This window comes from Moschus berezovskii, chromosome 1 (assembly GCF_049115385.1).
Source record: "Moschus berezovskii isolate FMDL1 chromosome 1, NW_MosBer_1.0, whole genome shotgun sequence".
NCBI classification, from domain to species: Eukaryota; Metazoa; Chordata; class Mammalia; order Artiodactyla; family Moschidae; genus Moschus; species Moschus berezovskii.
In genome coordinates, this window is record NC_142460.1 from 120949197 (window position 1) to 120959117 (window position 9921).

Sequence of the window (9921 nt, forward strand, 5' to 3'; positions counted from 1 at the left end):
CTGTGAATTAAGTAGTCAGGATGAGTTAATGATGTGGTAAGTATAAAAAGGAACTTCTGGATGCTAATATATCCTGGCTCTTAACCTGGGTGATGATTTCATGCGAGTGTTCATTTTATGATAATTCATTCTGGTAACACTTAAAATCTTTGCCCCTTTCTAATTGTGCATTAAAACACACACACACACACATATTTATAACTACATGCAGATGCAGGCTTTTACCTTAGTCAGCTTATTATTTAATTGTCATCAAATTTTAAAAATCAAAGTATTAAATACCTCATAATAAATATTTTTAAAAGTCCTCTGGCCTACTGTCTGATTCCCTTTTCCTGCTTTCACGGGCATGTAATGTCAAGCATTTTAGGTATTTAAATATTCATCTATAAATAACATTTTTATACTGCTGTAAGAATTGATTGGATTCTGTGCTTATATATAAAATGCTTACTATATTTGTATGCAATAAATTTTATTTATCTATTGATTTCAGTTTTAGATACTATCCTCAGATTTCTGCTATGATTAATAAGAATTTAATTATCTTACATAATCTCTCCATATTCCTTCCTCTTATCTTCCCAGCATAGTTATATAAATAGCCCAAAATTGTGTTTACAAATTATGCTAATGAATATATTTTGTATTGATTATATAAATACCATTCATAGCTGACCCATGCATTACATTTTACTTTGTATTAACTCTTATTTTCCTGGAGGTAAGACTTGCCCTAAAATCTCTAAATTATATCTAAACTTTTGAAATCCTAAGCGTTCTTACCATTGACATTTCTAACTTAATATATTCATTTTAAACATTTTCTCTAACTTGTTTTCCATAATTTATTAAACTCTGACTCATCCAACTATTTTCTGTATGCTGAAGACTCCTCAAATGGTTCTATTTGTGGCAACTCATTACTATCCTCTGCAGAACTTCCCTCCAAGATGTTTCCTCTGTGTTCTGATTAACAGCATCACCTAACAGAAATACCTGCTACCACCTGACTGGCCACATGGGTTCTTTCACCAAGGCCAGTCACTTCTTCTTCACTAAATTCTCTTATATCTGTTGCAAGCTTTCTTGCTCCTTTTCTCTCATTGGCTATAATTATTATATTTTGTTTTGTTATATTTTCATAGAAGTATAATTGCTTTACAATGTTGTGTTAGTTTCTACTGTATAACAAAGTCAATCAGCCATGCATATATTCCTTCCCTCTTGGACCTCCGTCTCACCTCCCCTCCAACCCATCTATCTGTTTCATCAAAGAGCACTGACCCTGAGCTTCCAGGGCATTATAGCAGGTTCCCACTAGCTATCTATTTTACACATGGCAGTGTATCTATGTCAATCCTAATCTCCCAATTCATCCTACTTTCCCCTTTCCCCACTATGCCCACATGTCTATTCTCTACATCTGTGTCTCTATTCCTGCCCTGGAAATAGGTTCTTCTGTACCATTTTTTTCTAGATTCCATATATATGCACTAACATGCAATATTTGTTTTTCTCTTTCTGACCTATTTCACTCTGTATGACAAACATTCATATCTCTACAAATGACCTAGATTTGTTCCTTTTTGTGGCCGAGTAATATTCCACTGGGGCTTCCCAGGTGGTGCTAGTGGTAAAGAACCTGCCTACCAGTGCAGGAGATGTAAGAGTCATGGGTTTGATCTCTGGGTTGGGAACATCCCCTGGAGGAGGGCATGGCAATCCACTCCAGATTTCTTGTCTGGAGAATCTCATGGACAGAGGGGCCTGGGGGGCTACAGCCCATAGGGTCACAAAAGAGCCAGACTTGACTAGAGCAATTTAACACAAACACACAATATTCCATTGTATTTTAGCTCACATCATCTCTTGTCTCTGGGCTGGCTGATCAAGTAGACTTCTGCCTGATTTTCTGGTGCCAGTCTGTTCATATTCCTCTTAGCAACTTTAGTTTTCAAATCATGAGCCTGATAATATATTTTAAAGATATTTATGATTGCTAAAAAAGCAATGAGATAACATGGAAAAATTCTTATGATAACATGATAAAGGAAAGTGCCAAAACCAGAACAGTGTACCGTGTAATAAAAATTTTGTAAAAGCATATATACTGAAAGGAAATACATCAAAATGTTAATTTGTATGGCAGGCATGGTTGGATTTGTGGATCTCCCTGCCCCGAACTGAGGAAAAAATACAAAATTTTGTTGACTACCATGAAGCCATCCATGGACATGAACACAGAATTCTACCCAAGGAAAAGTCTCAGGATAGTCCATAGACTCCAATAGCATGAAGCATACATGGTGTATAGTTCATTGAGGCAGACAACAGAGGGAAACACATTCTGGATAAAAGAAAGAGCAGTGTAAGAGCCCAGAGTCACGAGAATGAATGCTGGATGTCAAGGAACTGCAAAGAACTGTTTGGACTGGGATGCATATGAGGAGGGAGTAGCAGATGAGACTGGAGAATCCAGATGACTCAATCCCTAAAACTATGTTATGACTTTGAATCTACACTACAGGTGACCATGAGGTGCCATGGAAGAGTGCAACCATAATATGAACAAATTTAGAACATAGAAAGCTCACCCTAGGAGAAAAGACTGCAACGGGCAAGACTAGAAACTGAGAGAATAATTGGTTCAATAGTTCTCAAACTTTTGCAACTGCTATCATAGTAAAATCATTTTTAATTTGCCATCTAAGTGTGGTATTGTGATTTATAATAAGAAATATATATTTGATCTTCATCTCTAATTCTGGCACAAAACTTTCAAAACTCTGGGAGTTTCCCCAAGTGATGAGAGCCAATAAGTGTATGTTGTTATGTTCATGAGGAACCTAAGTTTTACTGCACCTGAGGATGGAGGCTGGTTGCCAATGGAGCCAACCATGTGATTAAAGGTTGGAAATTTTAGTCCCACCCCTGTCTTCTGATGATGGGAGAAGGGCTGGACATTAAAGCAATCAGTACTGGCCAATGATTTAATCATCCATGCCTAAGGAATGAAACTTCCATAAAACACTGTAAAGACATGGCTTGGAAACTTCCAAATTGGTGAACATGACATGTGGGGATTTGGGAAGAATGGCCAGTTGGAAGAGGGCATAGTAACTCAGCACCTTCTCATCATACTTTGTCCTATGCATCTCTTCCATCTGACTCTTCCTGTGTTATTTCCTTTCCATAATAAACCAATGATCTAGTAAGTAAGATGTTTCTCTGAATCCTGAGAGCAGTTCTAGCAAATTGATGAAACCTGAGCAGGTAGTGATTGAAATCTCAAACCTATAGACCATTGGTGTGAAACCCAAGTAAACAACCTGAACTTGCAATTGGCAACTGAAGTGGGGGTGGGAGCACTCTTGTGAGGTTAAGTTTTTAAACTGAAACTTGACGCTAGCTCCAGGTCAGAATTAAGTTGAACTGTAGGACACTCAGCTGGTTTGGATTGGTGTTGACTGCTTGAATCGTAGGGAAACCTCCCCCCACCCCCAAACACACACCTTGGAATTGCTGTCAGAATCCATACTAGGTAATACATACAATCCATATATTGATACATATTAATGTTTATATGCATAAATATAAATGAATCAAAAGTTTCAGTAAATAGTACTTGTTTTTAACTCTGATATTTTCTATTCTATTTCATTTTTTAACAAAAAATGTTGGTCATAATCCATTACAAGTATTTCATAACCAGTAATAGACCTCATCCTATAACATGATAAAGACTGAATCTAGGGAGTATCATAATTAATTTATGGAAGAAATGGAGGATGTGTATTAAAAACTGAACATGTCTTAAGAACTGTCTGGAAGAATGAAGAGGAGGGACTGGCAGACAATTGAGATCTAAGAAGACGTGTCAATAGCAGTTGGTGAAGGATTAGATATGAGACAGAAAGGAAATCATACTCAAGAATGAGTTCCAGGCAATTCCCTGGCAGTCCAGTGGTTAGGACTCAGTGATTTAATTGCCCAGCCTGTGTTCAATCCATAGTCAGGGAACTAACATCTGGCAAGCCATGTGGCCTGAGAAGGCAATGGCGAGCCACTCCAGTACTCTTGCCTAGAAAATCCCATGGATGGAGGAGCCTGGTAGGCTGCAGTCCGTGGGGTCGCTAAGGGTTGGACACTACTGAGCAACTTCACTTTCACTTTTCACTTTCACGCATTGGAGAAGGAAATGGCAACCCACTCCAGTGTTCTTGCCTGGAGAATCCCAGGGACGGGGGAGCCTGGTGGGCTTCCATCTATGGGGTCACACAGAGTTGGACATGACTGAAGTGACGCAGCAGCAGCAGCAAGCCATGTGGCACCACCCAAAAAAAAATGACTTAAAGATTTTTGTTTGCAGAACTAGATAGAGGTAGGGCCATTTGTAGAAATGAAGAATGCAACAGGAAGGACACATGTGAAAGGAAGTGGAGAGTGAGTAACCAGTTTAATTTTGGCCATTTTGAACCTTAGGTGCATGTGAAACATTAAGATGGTATTGCTTAATGGAAAGATTATCTGGATATAGGAAAATGGGTCTCAGCTGAGACCCACTGTAGTAAATTACAGATTTGGAAGTAAAAAATAAAAAAACTATAAATGATAGAGGAAAATGTACAATGAAAAGGAAATAAGCTCAAGGACAGAATTCTGGGAAATATTACCATTTGGATGAGTGATGATGGACAAATAATAAAGGACAGAGAGGAAGAAAGAGAACTGGGAGTCAGCTCTGGAGGCCGAGGGAGGACAGACTGGAGAAGGATTGGTCAGTAGTGTCACATGAAGAGAAGGGGAAAAGGATCATTGAAAACTTTAACAATAAGTGTTGCTGAAGAAGTGAAAGTGTTAGTCGCTTACTTGCGTCCAACTCTTTGTGAACCAGTGTACTGTAGTCCATGTGTATTGATGATCCTGTTCGTGATGCCCATTGTCTTGCTGTTCACACTGTCCACACTGTTCACTGAACCTGTGGTAGGCTAGGCGCAAGCTAAGAGGTTGGAAGAAAACTTGAGGAACTGTAGGAACTGCAAACACGTTTATTCTCTCCTGGCTGGTGCAGCAGCCATAGCAGCAGACACAACATAACTGCACACAGTCCCCAGGGCTTTTCCAGGTGAAGCTTATATAAACTTGAACAAAAGTAGCCTGTGGCCAAGCGAGTACCTTGTGACACGCATGTGCACTGCCATAAGCGAGCTCAGCTGTTACATAACTGTGCAAAGTCATTGTTTACAGAACATGGGGCTAGAGGGTGTGAGAACGTGGGGTGAGAGAGACTGACTGGTACCATGTTGTTAATTTCCCCACATCACAGAATTCTTCAGGCAAGAATGCTGGCGTGGGTACCATTCCTTTCTCCAGGGGATCTTCCTGACCCAGGGACTGAACCTGGGCCTCCAGCACTACAGTTAGATTCCTTACAATCTGAGCCACCAGGGAAGTCCTATTTGTTGCTAGAGAATGGTAAATACAGGAAGCCAGCTTATAGTAGCTCAAGACAGGACACTCTATATTAACAGGGTCTGGGAGAGAGTACACTCTTTATATTAACAGGGTCCAGGAGAGAGTATCAATGGAGGCAAACATACTGTATGTCTAATATCTAAAAGCTGTGAACCAATAGCACGAACTGCTGAAGATGTTCTACCCATTCTAACTTGACAAATGTACCTATGTAACCATAGAGATAAGAAAGCCTTCCTCAGCGATCAATGCAAAGAAATAGAGGAAAACAACAGAATAGGAAAAACAAGAGATCTTTTAAAGAAAATTAGAGATATCAAGGGAATATTTCATGCAAAGATGGGCTCGATAAAGGACAGAAACGGTATGGACCTAACAGAAGCAGAAGATATTAAGAAGAGGTGGCAAGAATACACAGAAGAACTGTTCAAAAAAGATCTTCATGACCAAGATAATCACGATGGCGTGATCACTCACCTGGAACCAGACATCTTGGAATGTGAAGTGAAGTGGGCCTTAGAGAGCATCACTACGAACAAAGCTAGTGGAGGTGATGGAATTCCAGTTGAGCTATTTCAAATCCTGAAAGATGATGCTGTGAAAGTGCTGCACTCAATATGCCAGCAAATTTGGAAAACGCAGCAGTGGCCACAGGACTGGAAAAGGTCAGTCTTCATTCCAATCCCAAAGAAAGGCAATGCCAAAGAATGCTCAAACTACCGCACAATTGCACTCATCTCACACGCTAGTAAAGTCATGCTCAAAATTCTCCAAGCCAGGCTTCAGCAGTATGTGAACCGTGAAGTTCCAGATGTTCAAGCAGGTTTTAGAAAAGGCAGAGGAACCAGAGATCAAATTGCCAACATCCGCTGGATCATGGAGAAAGCAAGAGAGTTCCAGAAAAACATTTATTTCTGCTTCATTGACTATGCCAAAGCCTTTGACTGTGTGGATCACAATAAACTGTGGAACATTCTGAAAGAGATGGGAATCCCAGACCACCTGACCTGCCTCTTGAGAAACCTGTGTGCAGGTCAGGAAGCAACAGTTAGAACTGGACATGGAACAACAGACTGGTTCCAAATAGGAAAAGGAGTACGTCAAGGTTGTATATTGTCACCCTGCTTATTTAATTTATATGCAGAGTACATCATGAGGAACGCTGGACTGGAGGAAGCACAAGCTGGACTCAAGATTGCCGGGAGAAATATCAATAACCTCAGATATGCAGATGACACCACCATTATGGCAGAAAGTGAAGAGGAACTCAAAGGCCTCTTGATGAAAGTGAAAGAGGAGAGTGAAAATGTTGGCTTGAAGCTCAACATTCAGAAAACAAAGATCATGGCATCTGGTCCCATCACTTCATGGGGAAACAGTGGAAACAGTGTCAGACTTTATTTTTTTGGGCTCCAAAATCACTGCAGAGGCTGATTGCAGCCAGGAAATTAAAAGACGCTTACTCCTTGGAAGGAAAGTTATGACCAACCTAGATAGCATATTAAAAAGCAGAGACATTACTTTGCCAACCAAGGTCCGTCTAGTCAAGGCTATGGTTTTTCCCGTGGTCATGAATGTATGTGAGAGTTGGACTGTGAAGAAAGCTGATCGCCGAAGAATTGATGCTTTTGAACTGTGGTGCTGGAGAAGACTCTTGAGAGTCCCGTGGACTGCAAGGAGATCCAACCAATCCATTCTAAAGGAGCTCAATCCTGGGTGTTCATTGGAAGGACTGATGCTAAAGCTGAAACTCCAATACTTTGGCCACCTCATGCGACTAATTGACTCACTGGAAGAGTCTGATGCTGGGAGAGATTGGGGGTGGGAGGAGACGGGGACGACAGAGAATGAGATGGCTGGATGGCATCACTGACTCGATGGACATGAGTTTGAGTGAAATCCGGGAGTTGGTGATGGACAGGGAGGCATGGCGTGCTGTGATTCATGGGGTCGCAAAGAGTCGGACACGACTGAGTGAATGAACTGAACTGAACTGAACTGAACCATCTGGAAGGCCAGGCTCGAATGTTGAGCTCTTTGATTTTTCAGAGTTCTTCCCTGGATTGTGGTAGTTTGGAGAGGTAAATGCCAGCCTTTTTGGCTCCCACCCCATAACCTCCATACAGTGAAGAACCCTGCACCCATAACATATGTATGGCCACCCAGCCCACAAGTCCAAATTCCATCCACACCTCTTTCCCTGCTAGCATTCCCCTTATATCTGTGCCTTGGCCCTAGGAGTGTGCCCAGCAACAGGGTGGTCTGCCTTCTGGAGAGCTGACCAGGCAAGCACTTCCCAAAATAATGGGTGAGCAAAGGCATATTTACATGCCAGGGGGAAGAAACTAACCTTGGGGGATTGTTGAGAGCCTGAAAAAAGCGAGTGACTGACTGCCAAGTCCCTACAGGAGATGACAGGGGTCAGGATGGCACAGAGAGCAAGGACAAAGGGGGCCTCCAGCCTCCATGGGAAGAGAGGAAAATTATGGATCCAGGGTAATTTGTAGAGGGAGAAGGAGTTGGAAAGCACTTATGCTTTTTGCTTTCATTTTCTTGGCCAACTGGGAACCCATCTCCATGGAAAGAAAGTGGTTGGGGTCGAGATGGGGAGAGGAACCCTGATGGATATGGTTACTTTTCTTAGGGAAAAAAAGAAAATCTCCCTGCAGTAGCAGTGAGGGGGCACAGAGAGGAATGGAAGAGTACCAAGTGGCCGTCAAGATCAAGCTAAGTTTGGGGGGGAAAAAATTCCAGGTTGCTATAATACAAATTGCACGACTGTGGGATTTTTCTTGGCTGTGAAGGAACCAGAGACACAATGTTCACTATGAGGTGAAGGCAGGATCTTGCTCAGAGGTGGTTTGGTGAACATTTAATGGGTTATTATATGATTATTTCTGAGATTTTTTTCTTAATATCAGGTCACAGAAAATGGAAACGGAAAGGATCTCCTTCCTCTCCCCAAAGCAAAATGGCTTGTTATAAGGGACTCCAAGAATGCATGCCTCATTTACAAAGTCCAGCTTTAAGGAAGAGGTCTCCACTTCCCTTAGGAATTATTTCATAGCCTTACAGTTATTGTAGCCAGGAAGCTGACTTTTTTTCCTCCTCTTGATATTTAGTCCAAATTATATTCTTCTTGATTTCAACCTATTATTGTTAGTCATTTCCTCATGGTTAACTTAGGAATCTCTATCCCTTCCTGGTATTTGCACCTTCCAAATATTATGTCGACTTATCACCTGACCTGGTGATAACTGTTTAAAAATATACATTTTTGGTTTATATATAGGATGATGGTTTTACATCCTATAAACACACTTTATCTGGATGTCTAGGGACTCAAGAAAATACACTTTTGTGTGAGTGAAAATATGTAGGCCATATATACCTGATATATGTAATTACAATCTTCATAATCATTCATTTTAGATTTGCCAACTTGAACATGTGGAAATGTTCAATTTGTAATGTGATTATAACACAAAAACAAAGCATGTTTGATACCTGTGGCTTGGTCGTTTCATGGTAAGTGCAGAAAATTCAAAAAACCGTGTTACATTTCATACTCCCAGCCAAGTCAAACTCTGAAAGTAGCTCTATAATTCTTGGGGAATCTCTTTAAGCAGACTTGTGTCAAGGCCAATTAGAATCCAAACAGTCTTTTTCTAATTGGGGTGAGGTATGCAGCTGAATAATTCTGTCATTAAGCAAACCCCTTATAAAGGTTACAACTCCAAGGCAAACCTCAGCCCCAGGGCTGAATAAACACAGGAGGGTGGGAGTGTAGCATTCCACGACTGGCACCTTCACCCCAGAAGGCCTGAAGAGGGGTGTCTGGGATTTCTTTTTATGCTATTGCCATCCACTTCTCCCTCCACCCCTGGCTTTTCTCATACGGGGCAAAGATAGAACAGAATTAAGTGGGCGAATGTAAGTTTTCCAATAGCTTTCACCTTGTCAAGAAGCCATATCGTTTTTTTTTGTTATGATCAACCTAGACAGCATATTAAAAAGCAGACACTACTTTGTCAACAAAGGTCTGTCTAGTCAAGACTATGGTTTTTCCAGTGGTCATGTATGGATGTGAGAGTTGGACTATAAAGAGAGCTGAGCGCTGAAGAATTGATGCTTTTGAAGTGTGGTGTTGGAGAAGCCTCTTGAGAGTCCCTTGGACTGCAAGGAGCTCTAACCAGTCCAACCTAAAGGAGATCAGTCCTAAATATTGATTGGAAAGACTGATGCTGAAGCTGAAACTCCAATACTTTGGCCACCTGATGCAAAGAACTGACTCATTGGAAAAGACCCTGATGCTGGGAAAGATTGAGGGCAGGAGGAGAAGGGGATGACAGAGGCTGAGATGGTTGGATGGCATCACCAACTCAATGGACACGGGTTTGGGTGAACTCCGGGAGTTGCTGATGGACAGGGAGGCCTGGCGTG